Here is a 19,568-nt window from a genome sequence, read left to right as displayed (position 1 = left end):
ATATTATGACATTTGACACCGCAGAAAAAATCTATAAAATAACGTTATGGTTTTAAATATAAATCTTTTTAGTTATAAATCGAATAACTTTTGTAATTGTTGGCTAAGGGTTCTTGCAAATATCAGTATTTTCCTTCTTCGAATGAATATATCCTGACAACGGAGTTGCACATTAAAAGGTTAACCAACACTTTTCACATCAGTCGCCTTTTGTAATCCACTGAAATACTTTACGATCCAAAACAACGATATTTATAAAATATCGAGCCCATAGCGGCCATATTTCATAAAGGAAGCTAGGGGGTTTCTTGTGAGCGTAGTAAGATAATATTCCTAACCCTTTGTGAGGATTAAGATTTTGTTAAGGGCGGCCCCTTAAGCCCGCCAGACGGGGTCCCCGACGATTAGAGACCCTTTGCTTCACTTCTATGGTTTTTACCGCTTGAAACAAAGGTTTTATTGAACGATTTTATTAGCTGCGCTTATACTGGTAGCTTTGTACTTGATTTATTGGATATTTTGAAAGGGTTTATTTTTATACTTATGTATACAAGTTCTGCAAAAATGACTATAAGGTTCTATTATTACAAGAAACGGGCTTAATCTAGTCTGCTGAGATCTATATACTTTATACAGCGTGTAAAATTTTGGTGAGCAAAATAATGGAAAACATTTGTGGGTCTAGCTGTTAACCTCGTAACCTGCATCTGTTTATTTTGTGTCATATTTGTGTTTGTAAGGAAAATTTACGGCATAACTTGTCTTGATATTATTTTCAACCTCAAAATGCTTTAGTCAAACCTAGTGCTTATTAATTTAGCTAATCTATTGAAACTTAAATAATGATAAGCCAGGAGGTTTAAGGTTTGAAATCAATCATTTTACCGAATTTTATTATCGGCCTAGATCGAGTTTAATCTAATATAGATATCATTTCGCTTACTCAGCTTTTTAAAAAGTACGAACCTTGAGCAGTTACTTAAGTAAACACCTACCGTTTGGTTTAGAATTCTGTCTCAGTTATTATACTAAGCGCCCGACACACCAACATATAGTAGCGCGTACCCCCTAGTCTTAGGATTGGTCGGGATGAGCCGGATTACCGCCATAGATGTCCGCAGGCTGGATTAGAACCAACTACGTAGTACCTACCTATAGTTCCGTCTGAGCTGGAATAACATTTGTTTCAGTTCCTTGTAAAATACACTTAACTCTGTAGATTTCTAGATGTATGGGATAAAATAGAATTGAAAATTGCTATAAAATAAATTATTTTAAATGAAAATCATAACATAACATAACGTTCTATGTATTTTAACGATTTTATTACTAACTAAAGTATTAACGAATAATTATAGAGGATCACATGAAAATGAGTAGGTATGTTGTTAAATTAAAGTATGAATAATATAAATTTTCCCTAAGTTGTTTATACTTTTAACCTACCTACCAATTATTTTTGGTTTTGTGCAACGCAAATCACAAGAAGAACTTTATACGCCGTGTTTTTTTTGAAACTTTGTTAATTTCGGGGTAAATGTAAGTTACATTTAAGTAAACTAAATAGCATAGCTAATTTAATTTTTTTTTTTCATAAAGACTGCTTCAATGCTGCGTTTCGCATTTAAATCAACCAAACAATTTAAAACTTTGACATATCTACATAATTTGGAATATCGACAGTCTGAGTTAGTAAGTACTTCAATCTGTAAACAGGCTCTAAAGCAAGTGTAGGTTCATAGGGGTAGGGGCCTTATTAGATAAAAATAATTCATTGATTATCTCCAACATGGAGTTATTTAAAATACCGGTGTCTTTGAAAAAGTTACTTAATTTAAGCTCGGGAATGCACCCTTGAAATTAAAGTTTGAAAATAAAAAGTTGTATACCTATGTTTAATAACTTAATAAAAATTTTACCATAGTAAAAACTTGTTTGTTTGTGTGTGTTGTTTGTTTCTTGTTTATTGTCGTTGTTTGTGTGTAGTTATTACACGCGAAATTTTTACTGGTACTTATTATTTCGTTCAGTAAATCTTTACACAAATGTGAAACACGAGGACCATTCCCATTTTATGCGGACTAGGTACAGTCGAGTTCACAAAAATGTTTACAAACTTACGCTCCAAAAATATATTCGCACGCCTATAAAACACTGATAATAAGGTCGTGTAAATATATTTTTGGAACCTTGTCTTGTAAAGATATTTGTGAACTCGACCGTACTTTGCTGTACACCAATCTAACATGATCTTAAATCTGTTAGCGATGCAAGTGCCGACGGCGGGGGAGTGCGTGCGGCGAGGGGTGGGGGGACACCTCATCAATCACCGTGAGATTATCTCCTCAAGTTCAGCCCAATTTGAGGCATGCACTCGGCTTAACGCACACAAACAAACTACACACACAAACAAATCACAGCTTTACAAACTCGCTTGAGAGTTGGATTTTCTTTGGCTACTAAATACTTCGCGATATACCTTTAATAAGGATTTCGTTAAAAAAGCTACTTTATATTTGTATTTATGAGCATTTGTGCAGAAAGGGAAGTTGGATTAATTTATTTTTTTAAACTGGCACTAAAGAATTTATCATGTGACTTATTTTAAAAGGTTTAAGCCTAATTTGATTGAAATTTGGCAACCGTCATGAGGAAAGTAATCTCTACTCAAGCAGAGGCATTTAACTTTACAAAATTATCCAGATTTGATATTGATTTGACTTAGCTGCGGTGCATCTTGCTCATATATATTAGGTAAGTGCATATATGTATATGAATTCTTGTGGTACACTTTACTAAAAAACTATCACACTCTTAGCTTCGGGCTTTAAAATATTAATTTAAATTCATGTCTAGATATTTTATCTATCATCAAAATTATTATCTAATCAAAAATAATAATAAAAGGGACAACAATTTGTATTACTACTAATGCCATCTGTTGGAAAAATAAAGAATTAAGATTCGAAAGAACAGGTTAACTGGGTTTTTGGTTCAGTTTAAATAAATAGTGAGCAATGAATTATTAACAATGAATTATGAATGCAGTTTAATGCGTGACAATATATTTTTTGGATCGAATCCATAATCGTATTTACTATGGTGGTTACCACATTTCGTTGCGGCGTGCGGAGCGTTGAATTTGCGTGAGATGACGATGCACCACCGTACCGATTATCTATGTATCTTTTCAGATGATGATGATTATATATGATCGGCAGGAAACTGCGGTGTACGACATTTATTTCCGTTCCGTATTCATTTCACATTCGAACGTCGAGGTGAAAACAATTCATGTTTGTCGATAAAATGCGAACGGAACTTATTCAGAACACTGCAGTTCAAATTTTTTTTTGTACAATTAAGTCATAAACCGCAGAAGAAACTGGGTACCATACATAAATAATTAAGGATTAGAGTGCTAACTCCATACATCAGTATTCTTACCAAAATTCGGGTTATTTCGTAGCCGACATCTAACCTAAAGTAGTGGATTTACCAGTACCGCTACTTGACACCAGATGTCATGTGTCGTGACTGACGAAAAATGTATTGCTAAAATAATTTAACTAACATTACAAGCAGAAGGAGTTGAAAATAGAGTTCCAGTTAATCCAGTTATAATATTAACTGAAAATTGTTGAGCTGACTTTTTGTTCGTCGCAGTAGCAGTACTGAGAAATTCGCTACTTGACACTAGATGTCGACTACGAAAATAACCCGTGGTAAGAAAAACGATATATGAAGTTAGCAATCCATCATTACTTATTTATCTATGGGGAACATTGTCTTGCCAATTGCTCACGATCATTGTATGCCTCACATTTCATGCTCCAAATTGCTGGACGGGTTTCTATTTTTCGAAATGATTATCTTTAAAAACTGCCTTAGTAATTTTTTTTATTTTTTTATTATAACTATATAGGTAGAAAAACTTCGCGAGCCCTTACAAAGCTCCTTGTTGCTAGTAAATATAGCCTATTCCTTCCAAGGTTTAGTTTTAAACATTTCCAGCATTGCCATCATTAACAAGAGAAATGAAATTCATATTCATAATAGAGCTCTAAAATATTTCATACATATTAACATTAATATCTCCTTCCAAATACAAACATTTAGTCAAACGCACACGTACGCACACGGCTTAGTGCATATGTGTGTGTATCATAATGCAAATCCTTATGATCATTCTTTTGTGCTTGACATTAATTTTGTTACATATCAAACCTACCACTACATGCGCGTGAGTCGTGTGTGTACGATGCGTTTGTGTAAGTTAATCCGCCGGCACCAACAGAGAGATGCAATCAGCTGATCCTCTGATCAATCGATAAAAAAGATGCCAAGCGCGAGTTGGAGTTCCGAAAATGGGCCAGTAATGTATTCAATGTAGTCAAAAATACTATAAAATATCAGCGTACCTAGTAAGATTATTGATTGATACACATTAAATTTTCAGAAAAGTTTGAGATCGAGCGCATATTCTTTGTCCCGTTCCAAGTGGCTCTACATAACTTTGCAAGTAAATACCTATATACCGGCTGGACAGACGCAAAACCTTTTTTGAGTTAAAAAGTATAAGGTAAGGTAGGGTAAGACGAACATACTTTATTTTGCTCGGGGTAAGACAAACAGTATGAGGATTTCATACAAGTGTTTGTCTTGCCCCAGTGATAGTCTTATCCCACCTTACCTTAGTGCAAACTGCTAGGACCACTTTAAAAATTATTATTTGGCCAGATATTGGATTAGAAGACTGTGAAGTCACTCTAAAGATGGCGCCATTTTTTAAATATTTTAGTTGGGTTGTTGAAATGATGGTCAGAGCCGATCATATTAAGTCGAACTTTGTAACAGCATATTGAAATGTACAGATGTCCACATCCCGTAGTAACTGTCTAAAGTTATCCGCATTGTGCCTGGTTCACAGCGAACACCTGCGTAACTCCGAAAATCAATCCGGCAGGTCACACCACCGGTGCGGTGGATGATCTGCACCATTTGTCAAGATTAGGCTTGCAGTGTCGGTATACTCGTACCTGTGCCTCTGGGAGTTTGAGGTAACAGACAAAAAAGCGTGTGTTTAATGATACTGTTAGTATTGTGGACGATTTAAATTGTAGAGGATTGCCGGACTTGTTCATATTGCTTGCATGACAGTAGCGAAGTCATGCTCGCGGACGAAACTTCGATTCCTATACGTAAACTTCGAGCTTTAATATTGTTTGTTTCGAGCGATATATTCATTTTTACTTTGAATAGTAGCCATGGTAACACTAGCACCCATTTACTTAATAGTAGCATCGTTAGACTGGGTTTTGGAACTGTACAAAACCACCATATCCCACCATATTTTAGATAATTCATTGACCATATACATATCTACCATATACGACCATATACGAAAGTCAAACACATTTTAGAAAAAGGTCACTTCTTTGCTCAATACAATAAAAGTTAACGACTCTGGTACATAGATATCCCGTTTTTCTTATTTGAATTAAATACTGAAGAAATGTATCCCTGTAAAGGTGCCGCGTAAAAATTAGCTTTATAGTTTCTTTTAACATTGCGATGTCTACAGCAAAGACGCGAACGAGTTTGCTTAAAAATGTGTATGAACCACGAATCAAATATATATTATTTAATGATGATATCTAGAATCGTTTGATGACACATTTTATTCCTAAGACATTGGCACCACATGCAGCATCTACTTAAATGTATGTATGTCCAGTCTATTATTACAAATCTTCAGCAAGTTATTCCTTCAAATCCTTGCGGGTAATCTCCTCGGAGATCGGCCGGTGGGCACCCTAATCTTCTCTCATCCGGATCAAGCGCTCTACTTAGGTCTGTGTGTGCTCGGTCCAGCGCTCTTTGTTGCCAAACTACGTTTTCGTATGAAGAAAATGTTATAAGGTTACTTTACAGTGAACGAATTTAAACTGTACGTGCTCTTGATGATAGTTTTTTTTGTAGAATCCCGAGTTAGTAGACTTTGTTTATTCATGCAGAAAAAGTTACATCACGAAAATAACATTGTCATATTATTTTCAGCTTCCGTGACACACAGATATATAGAATATATTAAACCGTGTGACTATTTATGATCAAACATTTTGATCGCACTTACCGCACATGTCACTTGTCGCCATGAACATGACATAGTGCTTGTTCTATACAAAGGTATCAGTTATGCTGTTATAGTTTGTGTCATCCACAATGACGTACAGATCTGTCAAATCTAACCTTTAATAACATAACAATTCGAGCCAAGGCACGCATCTTCGTGAATGGCACGATCTATACTAAATTACTCTTCTTAAATTTGTTTGACATGTCTGGCCCAATCCTAATTATTACTTATTATGTTATCAAGATAAAAAAATACTCATCATTATATCATTATTATTATAAGACCCCCTGTTATTACGTAGCTTTTAGCTGTACTTATTTCATTTTCTGTGTATTTTTAACTGTATAGTGCAAAATAAAAAATATTATTTAAGTACGTACTTTTGTGTTATGAAGAAGCTGGATCAGATCCCGCCAACAAGAATCATTTGTATTTTGTTTTTGTTTAGTATACTTATAACATCTATTTCTGTAGTTTAATTTTATTTGTACTTATTTCTGTCGGTTTTTGATTTATTTGTCACACACTGTTTGTTGACATTTGTTTATTACTCCGGTATTCCTGATGATAATAATTGCTCTCAGTAATTTGTCTACCTACACGTTTCCCTGGTAAAGCGTACATACTACACGACTATATCGGGATGATTCTCGAGCCGGATTATACCGTGCGGATTAGGCCCTCGTCCTGCGGCCGTCCCGCAAGACGCACATATATTATTATAAACCTATGTACGTTATAATCGTGCGACTATGTTTACAGTTGAGTGTAATTTCTGAAAATAAACTACATTAAGAATCACAAATAAATTGCAAAGTCTAATTTTATATAGCTTCATGTTTGGAGTATTGAGACAAAGCAAAGTGGTTTTACGATGCTTTTATATCAAATTTTATGTAATGGTGATTTATCTCAATATAATAAAAATAAACAAAATTTTACTATTTATTTATTTATAATGTACTTTGACGATTCAAAAGAGACTGTAAAATCCTACTTGAATATTTACTTTTTACTTTACTTTAGAAGACAGAGGCCCTCAAGAATTGCATCCGAAGCTGGGTTCGTAGACAGCGTCACTACCAACAAGACTAATATAAGAGGTCGTTAAAAATATTTAATATACACTTTGTTTAGTAATCCAATGTGTGATTTCATTTGTATTACTTATACCTACATAATATCAGCTGCTAATTGTCCCAAGAATTTCAACGGTAATGTTCTCAAACGCACCTTCCATGTTTTATTTCCGTTCACTGCGTAATAGCCATTTAGGGAGGAAGACGCGAATATCAACATTTTGAAGATTGCCTTTAGTCATCTCTGTTATTCTTGCATAATGGAGTGCTGGAGATGAAGTCATAAACTTTAAATTTCAAAGACAATGTGCATCATCAAGGGACATCAAGTTTTATATGAAAACTGTTGTTTATACTTACGTAATTAACTCATGATAAATATTGTTAAACTGTATGTAACGTTAACAAAAGTCTGATATTTAATCTTTAATATTTATACATTTGCATTTAGCTTTTTTAACAGTAAAGCTGTGCACACACGGACCGTGACACGCACTCTTCCGGAAGTTACGAACGGTTCGTCCGGACAGAAATATAGATGCACTATTTTAGAAGTAGTTAACTGTAGTGGAGTACCAACATATTGCAAAAAAAAGGTATTTTTAAATTTACATATGTGCTCCGCTGCTGTCCTTTTTGGAAACATCAAAATTTATTGTCGCCTATAGACGATTTGATCAAAATTAGTATAGAGACGATTCTAAACATTCAGCTGAGTGAGCCTTCCTGGTCTCAAGCGTCCCTCCCTATTCGGTTCGGAGGTTTAGGAATTCGCAAAATTTCCAGTGTGGCTTCCCCAGCCTTTTTGGCATCCATTAATAGCACGTCTGGTCTCATAGGAAATATCTTAAGGGCTTTGCCCACAAACTATGAGATTACGGGCTTTGAGGATGCTAAAAATGCTTTTAAAATTGCTTGCCCGGGCAAACAATTTCCAGACAACCCAAAATCACAAAGGAGCTGGGATAATATTTACTGTGATTTAACTTACAATACTCTTCTAAACAACTGTACGGGTCCAGATCACGCGAGACTTTTGGCGGTCGGAGCCCGGGAAGCCGGCTACTGGCTACATGCCCATCCTTCACCTAATACTGGTACTTTCTTGGATCCGACCTCCCTAAGACTGGCGACTGGTTTGCGACTCGGGGTTTCGGTATGTACGCCACATATATGCTCTTGTGGCACGGACGTGGACCGACTGGGACACCACGGATTATCTTGTCAAAAAAGTGCAGGTCGTTTTTCAAGACATGCGTCGCTTAGTGACATAATCCGTCGATCTCTTGCCACCATCAATGTGCCTGCTCTTCTTGAGCCAACTGGCATTATCAGGGATGATGGCAAGAGGCCTGATGGGGTGTCCTTGGTTCCTTGGAGCTTGGGACGGATGTTAGTGTGGGATGCTACCTGCGTAGACACACTGGCACCGTCCCACCTCCAACGGACTAATGTAAAAGCGGGCGCAGCGGCGGAAAGCGCCGAAATTTTGAAACGTAATAAATATAAGAGCCTCGGTAGAGAGTACCATTTTGTACCTTTTGGCGTTGAAACTCTAGGTCCATGGGGTCCCAGCGCGCACAAGTTTTTTGGAGAAATCGCGAAACGTCTGGTTGACGTAACTGGTGACCGAAGAGCTGGCGGCTTCCTCGCACAACGTATCAGTATTGCGATACAACGAGGAAATGCCGCCAGCATCCTTGGTACAATGCCTCAAGGGCCTATTTTAGATATAAGCTAGTTATAGTATTCATCTGTATATATCCATTATGTATATTGTTATTGTCAATAAATAGATTTATTTTTTTTGTTAATTTTTGACGATTATGTTTTATTGACCCACATAACACTTGTCGTTCCCATATAATCTACCTACATAATTATTCGTTGCAGTCCTTTACGTTTGTAAAGGACTGCAACGAATATTTACGCAATTATAGTCCTTACTTCAATTAAGTGGTCATTACCCTATTAATAAAAATTGTTTTATTTTTTATTTGTTTTAACTAATTCCTCTTCTTAATAAATTTAATACTGTTTGAAACACTAAATCAACTAGAAATAATAAAAAAATATCTTCCAAAACCACCAAGTCCGTCTCCCAACACTAGTGAGATAAAGCCTCGCACACACGACCTACGGGATCGCGCTCATCCGGATGATCCGGACGGATCAGCCTCGTGTCGCCCGGAGATAAAGCTACTGCACCCGCTGCTACACGATGTGACGAAATTTACTGCGTTTTTGCAGCGTGTATAGTATACGTATATTTTTGGTTTATCTGTAAGTTCCTTTAGCGTTAAGTCTTGATTTTCCGACAAAGATTTATGTCTGAGAATCACATGCAAAGGTTTATACCGTTCTCATACGAGATAGGTAAAACATTAAGCTGATAAAATTATATAAAAAAAATGTAGGTTAAAACCGGTTCATAGAATGAAATAGTCTATTTACAGACTATTTATATCACTTTGTTCCATTAAATTATCCTGCCTGCAAGTACCTATTGTGAGGAACGGAACATTCCCCGCTTTATGTCAAATACTATGCCGACTGTCATTGTAACTGAACTGTGAAAATACGTGTCAAATAAAAGCTAATTAATTAATTTAGGCTTTTATTTCAATATATAAGAGGAATTCCTAGTTGCGATTTTTCCATACAAACGCTCTCGACTGATTCCTCCCTGGATTTTTAACCTAGAGCAGTGATTTTTTCAAATAAGATCAATATCATCAATATCTGTGCCGCTATGTTTTGCTTTTTTGGATTATTTTATTTTGAAGAAAGATACAGCGCCTCGAAAATCGCAAAAACGGCTAAATTGAATTGGCTGTAAAAAAAGGCACAGTATACAAATATGACAAAAAATATCCAAAAAATCAAAACATAGCGGCATAGATTATTTCTTCCTCTTGCAATTTCCAAAATTTCATAATGATTAGTTGCGTTTTGGAGGAGGAAACAGTCGAGAGCGAAACCTCGATTTTTGAGTTTTTTGCGAGTGAATTTCGGTCCGAGCTGCAGTTGTCCTTATCGCACGAATTGGAGGCGGAGACAGTTTCTAAATATACGTACTAGGGATTGCAAACCGGATTGATTTTCAATCCGGCCGGATCCGGACGGATTTTGGCCGTAGTCCGGCCGGATCCGGCCGGACCGGATCCGGTTTGGTATAGGGATATAAAAGTTAATTAAATGACATATTTTTCTAGTTTTTTTGCGTAATACGTATTCCTAAATCTATAATTTGAAGTTAATAAATAACTTCTTAACAATAAAATAGAACTTGGTATTAAAAAGTGTCACAATGTCAATATAATTTTAAAAACAAAATTTTAAATCGGTAATTTATTATATTTAACCATTCTAAAGTGCTCAAATTTTCGTTTACAACTATAAATTTGATTAGTTTCCAAAGCCTGATGATGGGATGTGGGGTGGGAATTGGAGCTCCTTGAAAGGACAAGTTTTCGTAACTGTTCTTTGATTGAATTCTTTGTAGAGTCTGTTCGGAAAGAGAAGAGTCGTGGAATGTATTGGGCCCCATACATTCCACGACTCTTCTCTTTCCTCACAAACTCTAACGTTGACATCCATTCTAGTATATTAGAGAAATAAGAAGTACATAGAGTGCTCACTCCATACATCAGTTTTGGTACCAAAACGCTTATTATTTTCGCAGTCGACATCTAGCATCGAGTAGCGGAACTCTCAGTACTGCTACTCGACAATAGATATCGCGGCAAACAAAAAGTCTAATGCTCAACGATTTTCCGCTAATATTATAACCAGAGTAACCGGAACTCTATTTTAAACTCCTACGCTTACTATTATTTATTACTTTTAACGAAGATATTTTACTTTTAACCAATTATGATATTAAATTCGCTCTAGCATTATCTTGCTCTAATTTATTTGTCCGAAAAAGTAGTAGACTGTATGACTTAAAAAAATTGTACTTTTTTTTAATTTATGGAAAAGTATATTGGTCAAATTATAAGGAACAACACACGACACGACGATCTCATGCGAAAAATAATAGAATGTACGATTGAAAACCATCGCGGAAAGGGACTCCCTAAGAAAAGTTACATAGATCAAATAAAGAATTGGCTAGACGTAGAATAGCATGTACCAGGAGATGAAGGAAATTGCACTAGATTGGATGAAATTGTAAAGACAAAAAATTCTCTCTTAAATTTGAATAGAAAAGAATCTATATTTTATCATATATATACATATATCGGAGAAAACTAAAGATTATCAATATTATCATATATTCTTCATTCACACATATTGATGAGCCCAACTGTAGTCGGTTAATCTCCTATCACAACATTATGACACGACATTAACCTTCTCTTTAGCATAAGCATCTATGGCATCTCCATCCTTTCATTTTTCTTTCTATTACAGTATTTATGTAATCGTCATATCGTACCACCAACATGAAAGAAGAAGAAATCCTCTTCTGTTCCCAGTCATCGACATAATAAATATATTTTTATCTTACTAAATTTAAACTTTTTCATTCGTTTTTTGTTCTGTTCAACTTCATACCTCGTATCCGTTGCCTTTTCCTCATCTGAAACGCACAGCGCGTGCTGTATTTAGGCGTTTTTTTATTATACCGGATCCGGTCCGGATCTGATGATTTTTACCGGATCCGGTATATCCTGAAAAGTGCCGGATCCGGCCGGATTACCGGATCCGCCGGACCGGATTGCAATCCCTAATACGTACACAGAAGGAATAGTGATGGGCATAACATCCTTATTAGGGATTGTAGAACCGGTACTGTTTTAAAGAACCGGGATTTCCCGGTACTTTCGGAACTAGTCTAATTATTTCATTATTTTAAATAAAGCATTTTGCGATTTGACCACCTTACGTATTATAATTTAATAATCACATTTTCTTTTATTACGTAGTAGGCAATTTTTTTTAGAAATATAGTATTTTACATTGCTCACACTTGTGCGTCACAAGTAAAAGATAACTACTTTGATGTTTGCCACTAGATAGCAAATTTAATGAAATTACATTAACGAGGGGATTTATATATAAGTATCGCAGTCGTATTGTATAATCCGCCGTATTACATTACGGCTAGCCGATATCAAAATAAGGGCCATTTTGAAATGCGGCGGTTCAACGATTAAGGTATGTTGGGTAAATACCGGGTGCGGGTGAAGAACGTAGGACATTCATTTCCCCCTAATTTGGCTTTATTTTTTAATGTTGGCAACATTGTGTAAGACGCCATTTCATTGCGCCTCGACTGTCAGTGTCCCCGCGTCGCTCAGGGAGTCGGGCTTGTGCTATGTGCAATCACAGAGAGCAAGGTAAATTTTGCGAATTCTTCCTTCTATCCGATCTTCGCTCTGTAATTTATTTTGCGTATTGTGATGAAACTGTGTTTGTTTTTGTAATTGTGTTAACAGACCTAGCACTGCTGTAGGCCGATATCCGATCTTGACCCTTCCAGGTAAAGATCGGACCAGAAACAATCAGATCTTTACCTATTTAAAAAACAGCAGTTATTATCAAACTTTAAATTTTCTTCAATTTACCTACTGACCTTAATTATCACATTTATTGTTTTCTTGATCACACTTTCGTACCATTATTTTTATCCAGTACCACTACCAGCGCGACGGTTACTGACAATGTAATTTTTTTAATTTCCGTAACCCAAAGGTTGCCTTTTAGCGATAAGACCGCATGTTGTTTACCTGTGCTTATGTGTATGTTTTCTTTTGTATTGTTTTCTTTTATTGAGGTGTGCAATAAAGAGTATTTATATTGTATAGGGATGATGATACATGTTGAAATTTATAACAAAATCGAGTAAAATAGATAGCAAATGAGCAATTTTTCGCAATAAAGTACCTACACATACGGATGCATATGTAGATGTGCAAGCATACATACATTGCTAGTTTCGGATACAAAATAGAGATAGGGCTTCGAAATTAGTTTCCTTAAAATGCTTCAAGACGGCTCTCTTTTCCTATATATTTACTTTACTCTTTACATACGATCCTTACATTTTATCAAAAAAAAATTGTATATCAACTATATATATATATATATATATACATAATTGCAAAATTAAACCAACAAAATCGCAATTTTAATTATTTTCCATACTTCAAGATGGGCTCTCAGTGACCTTGACCTTTTTAAAGAACTACTTAGTCTATTTGATTTCTAAGTTTGATTCTTATTTTTTTGGCGACCTTCATTAAAAATGACTGGGCACGATTATTTTTTATTTTGATTTTTGTCCCTCCTACTTAAGTACTTTATATCTTCCAGTACATTCCATTCAATAAACAATACATTTACACTTTCCCTAAACCTGTACAGTTCACGAAATCTTAAATTGTCAAAACTTCGCAACGTATATCTATTATTTTAGTGTTTTTTATTTATTACTTCGGGTAAACCTTACAATAAGAGGTTTCTTAGCACATTGTTTACTTATCAAATTGCCTTATGACATAGGTATCAAAGTTTGAGAGCCACAATTTTACCAATTTTTGTATCAGGGTTAAGATCGGATACAAAAGGGTAGACACCGGACCTATTTCTTTGTGATACCTTATTCTCTTTCCATTAGAAGCAACTTTTTTTCACCATCCAATGTTCTCCCTTGATGGCAAAACACTCGTTACCCTAAAAAAAGTATGTCTCATCTTTACACAGGTACAAAACTAAAACTGTTCTATATTGAAGATTACCAAAATTCAGACCGAATCTACGGTTATTATTTAACGATTCGCTACGTACTTCAAGAATCTGTCACGTGTTGAGATCTCGAAAAAACATTTTTTCACGAGTTCTCTCAATTGGTCCCAAAATTGTCCGGCATTATCCCAACATACTTTACCCAGATTGTCATTGCGATACGTTCTTCAATAAGGCGGCCCAAGTTTAGCCCCATCGTACTACAAGTTAAATAGATTGTAGTTTAACCATAGGTATATTTATACCTACTTACAAAATTTCACAACACACCATGATCACTCCCAACTTACTGATACGGATAGGTACAGTCAAGTGTAAAAATATGGGTGTACACATCTTACTCAAAAATATGTCCCATAGCATCTTATTCCAGTGTAATAAGAGCGTAGTACCATATTTATGAGACGATTCTTTCGATACATATTTTTGCACTTGACTGTACGACGACAACCGAAGCTGAGACAGTTTTTACCTATATGGTAATTAATATCATTCAATCAATCAATCATTTATTATTTCGTCATCATAGGTGTAAAATACATTTAGTACAGGTGAGAGGGTGTTTGGTATTAGGGTGTAATAGATACAGTATAATAAAAAAATGAAAAACAATATTACGTGGTAACAACAAAAACAACTTGCGTCGGGCAGCGCAGAATAAATTCCGTCTGGCTCGCGGGCGATGTCGACGGAACGGCGCGCAATGAGCGAGCGCACGAGTCTCGCGTCTGTGTGCGCGCACTCACACTTAGATAGCTCCGGCTCCCGCCCACAGCAGCGCGACAGAAACATAGCTTCAAAAATTCGAGATTTGAAAAGTTGCTCAGCTAGGAATTGCTCATAATACCTATTCTGGCACGAGTCTCAAATTTTCAATGGTACCATTATATCAAAAAATAGGTTTTATTTTTGCAATCGCCCATAATGTTTTTAAACTTTAGCATTGTTTAAATAATATAATAATTATTTTTTTCTATTAATTTTAACTTGCATCTACCTCTTTTACACGTTAGTGACTTACTTTATCTATAATTGAATATGATTAAATAAAATAAATATTTACGAATTTTAATCAATTGATTCAACGCCAAACTAAATCAAATAAATATTTGACGTGTTAGATCAAAAAGCACCACTTTAATTTTTAATATTAAAGAAATCGGTTTAGAAAAATAATGTACACTATATAAATTGCATACCACTATAATCCAAGCAGGATATTGTTTTTTAATTGGCCGTCGTCTGGCATAAACACATAGATCTATAAGATAATATGTAATTTACATTCAAATATTAGAAACTACCGTTGATTTTAGCAATAAAGGTATGCTGGATCTTACATACAAAATAAATAATAACTATAATACGACACAATAAAAAACTTAAATCGGCTTATTTATATAAAACCGGCTTATACGTATCCAGTAGCGTCGGCAGATAAATTAACTTATGATATCGCAAATGTATTCATCGACATTTTGATTCAAGATAATGACTATAGATTATTATACTAGATTAATGAATATTATATTAAAGTGAGATTATAAAGATTATTTTTTAAGACGCTGGCTATTGGTGTTGTATTTGATTGATATTGCTTTTTTACAAATATATGATAAGCCACTGTTGAAAAACTTAACATTAATTTCATTTTTTTTTATCAAACTACTTGTAAAACACTTGAAATATGTCAACTGTTTAAAGTTTCTTTGCATGTTTAGTTTTCTGTGATGTACGAGTTAAAGGGTGTAGTTCGACATGTATATTGAACTGAAATTATTCAGTTCAATCTGCGTGATACCAAGATCGTCACGATGTTTGTTGTGTGTCAATGACTTATTGAAGCTTGTACTTAAACAACATTTTGACTAATTTGCATAATTTATCGCTCTGTATAAGACATCCATTACATTTTAAAAAGTGATATATCACTGATAAAATCACAACTATAATACCACCTGGCCTGCGCTTCTGACGCTACCCAGGTACGAATTGACAAAAAGATTTATATCGCGGACGTCGGCGTAATCCGGCGGGCATTGTGCAATCGCTAATCGCTCGTCGATGCTCGGCTTCGGAGCCCCGCGTTTTCATAGGCTGCTCATGTGCGGGAGAAGTTTGTCCATAATCCAGTGTAATTTGACCTTAAGAATCGTAATAACTATACGAATCTGAGATCGTTCTTATACTGGTGAACCGGGGTACTGGACTATATTACAGTAAGCGGTTGAAATGACATCCACGCTCGGAATTAATAATGATTAATAACGCCCGATTAGAGGCATTAGGCATTAACTCGCCACCGCCTTTGAGATGGTCGACGCCAAAGATATGTCTACATTTTTCGCCTTATTACAATGGATTAGGGTCCAAAAATGTTTCGATATCTCTGACGTCAACCACACGCCAGATTTAGCTTTTGTTATCGGTTTTATTTATATTAAGTTATCCTGACGTTTAATTTTTATTATAAGACATCTTTTTGAGTAGATCTGTGAAGATTGCAGATTGCCGATGTTTAATCTAGGAATACAACTTAATCACGATTTGAGAGTTAATGAAAAAATTGTACAAAAACCCTGTTTGCTGGAATTTTTACACAAACTATCTATTAAGTGTTACCATTTATACTATATACAAGCTGAAATTTACTAGTGGGACTTATTAAACCTCTTAGAATATGGATTCAACCCCACCCTAACCAGGATTTTAATTTTCATACGTTAGTTTGACAATTAATAGTAAGGTCATTATTTTTCATATGCCAATAATTATATAAGGGGGCGTGCATGCATAAACTGTAGGGGGCAGCAAAGGAGACGTCAGATTTTTGGCGCGAGGTGTAATATATGAATTTTATGCTTCCAATGTAGCCCACAAGATGGCAGAACCTACTATTCACTAGAAAACGTATGAAAACGGTAGATGGCAGCACTTGCTTTGGCGTGAAGTGTCAATGTACAGTCAGCTGCAGAGAGAGGTGACCCCCTCTGCATACAATCTGTCTATGTAGGGGGGAGGGTCACCTCTCTCTGGATCTGACTGTAGGTATATGTTTATGTTTACGATTCCGGCCACAAGAGGGCAGACCCTCCAACGCGCACGGTCCTTATATGTATAATATGAATATGTGTTTGCGTAATTTTTCCTTAATCATTTCGCACATACAAAATCCTGAACTACCATCGACCGGTTCAGCAAAATCAGATCGCCCGCCCCCTTTAAAGACCGGGTAAAACTCTTGTACGATTTCGGCTTTTGCGATTAACCGAGCCCTACTAAAATGCACTTGCTGATTACCTCCATACATCAATTATTGTCTATGGTAGTTAGTGATGGGTCACGGAATATTCCCTTAGGAGGTTATTATATTAGGAAGGTTAAGTGACGATGCTGACAAGTATAATAGATTTTATAATCGATTTATTATTTAGCGAACTTTTTGTAATAGTGTAGCCATATTACTAGTTTAATATTTAAGCTCGAAAGGAATGCAAGAAAGTAAGAGTACCTAGGGTAATCCGTGTATTACTGGCCACCCTATACTAAAAGGGATTCTGTTTAATAATCACACAATCTACGTTAACCATCAGAACGATAGTTATTTAGAATAAGAATAATTAAATTCCACTTTATTCCCTTGAATCAAATCAGAAATATTCCCTGATATATTTTTGAAAAGGCACATCACTAATCATACTATACCTCTGTGTGCGAGTGTACGCGGCTTAATGCATTGAGCTCGCCTTACGGGCAGACGGGATGTCCCGGATTAGATTTAAGGGGTAAAAGAACAGGAAAGAGAGGGAAGAGGATTTGTACTCGGCCAAGACAAGGACGTACGATGACAGAGATTTAAAGATTATGCTTCATAAAGAGTATGAATAGAAAATTATTGCGTAGGGAATAAAGAACTAAACAACAATTGTGGGGGAATGACGCGTCACTATCAGATTGAATTTTTTCGATTAGAATTGTAATATTTTTGCAGTATGTACAAATAAACTTATCATTTAATTCATCGCTGAATTAAAGAATCGTTTAAATGTTTGATGAAATTTTGACCCGATAAATAGGAACCCATCCTTTGATAAATACATGTAACCGATGTTTATATCATGTAACCGATCCACCTCTCCGAATCCGATCCTGATCTGAATGTATTACGAAAATGGCCTTCTGAAGGAGGTATTGGCGCGGGCACGAAACCGACTGCCATGCCATCTGATCTGACCTTCCAATTTTTTTACTAGACTAGCCTGGTTTCCTTACGTTGTTTTACTTACCGTTTAGCAACTATATCTACAAACAACAATTCCATGAACAACAAAATATACTGACACTTGAGGTAATTCAAATCAAGATAAACCAAGTACCAACTTATTGTCATTTTAAAACTAAATATACACTTAATTAATATTGATAGGCCGTTAAACTTTTACGACTCAACAGTACAACCAGAACAGCGTAGCTGTAAGAATCTCTACAAATACTCGGTTCGTACAAGATAATATAGAACGTGTATACCACAGAGAAATATACGTCTTACGTCATTTTGAAACCACGGCGGTTAAGTTAAAAGATATCGGTGAATCAATTATGGCATCAGATTAGGCGAAGATGAGCTAGAGAATTCTTCCAAGCGTACATCCGAAGCTACGCAGTTTAACTTAAGCCTTCTGATCTGCGTAGCTATGCGTGATCGGAGTTCAGGCTTATCCTGGTTTAAACTAATCGGTGGGAATCACAGTCAGGATGCAGACAAAGGGTCCGGCCGGCGCGTGACAGCGAATAAGCGGTGTTGTAACGGATATTATACGCGTGCAGTTGGGTATACATATTTATAGAATAATCAACCTTAATTCATTCGTATGAAGTTTGAATAGAATTATATTTTTGAATGGCTGTATATTTCTTCGATGGCAAGAACAGGGAGTCAGGTCTTCATTAGGTTTTTTTTTGTCGATTTTTATTTACAATAACAATATTCATAATATACATATATTAGGTATTGAAAAAATGCCGGGTTTGGATTTCGTGACTTTATCGTTGATGGTACCTGGTACAAAAATATGGTAAAATTAAAACGTCATATGGAATATTTTTTGCAGTAGTCTGGCTACAGTGCATAAGAAGAAGGTTATATATATTTTTTTTTGAAAATGCGACTAGCACGAGCTCCAGGTCGAAGACTGGCGAGAAACTGCACAGGACCAGGATCAATGGCGAGCAATCGTGTTAGGGGCCAAGATACACTTTGGGTCGCTCCACCAGAGGTAAGTAATGAGACCAAAATATCCATCGAAAATGAAATGTTGGAAAACTTAATAATGAAAGTTCCATAAATTTAAGTAAAACGCCACGTTTGAAACGAGCCTAGTAGATTTTGAAGAGTTTTGTCGCTCATGATACGTGTGCGGTCCTCGGAGCTCGCACTGCGTCTTACTCTGATGTCAGATTACTTGGGCGTGAGCGACGCGTGGCATTCATGGTAGCTACTGTGACATCAGACTAGATAACTTACCGAAGATGCCATCCTTAAGCAGGTTGTTGAAGGTTTTCTTCTTAGGCGATAGCGGCTCGTGGCGGTCATA

The 19,568-nt window shown here is 35.8% G+C and overlaps 1 protein-coding gene across 1 annotated transcript in view; it reads right to left on the bottom strand.

The window, feature by feature from the left end:
* The window catches only part of LOC133518849 (homeobox protein dve-1), a 99,947-nt gene that overhangs the window by 36,362 nt on the left and 44,017 nt on the right, over nucleotides 1-19,568 (bottom strand). The window lies entirely within an intron of this gene.

This window comes from Cydia pomonella, chromosome 6 (genome assembly GCF_033807575.1).
Source record: "Cydia pomonella isolate Wapato2018A chromosome 6, ilCydPomo1, whole genome shotgun sequence".
NCBI lineage: Eukaryota > Metazoa > Arthropoda > Insecta > Lepidoptera > Tortricidae > Cydia > Cydia pomonella.
Note: the sequence above shows the minus strand (reverse complement) of the source record. Positions and strands in the feature narration are given on the sequence as shown.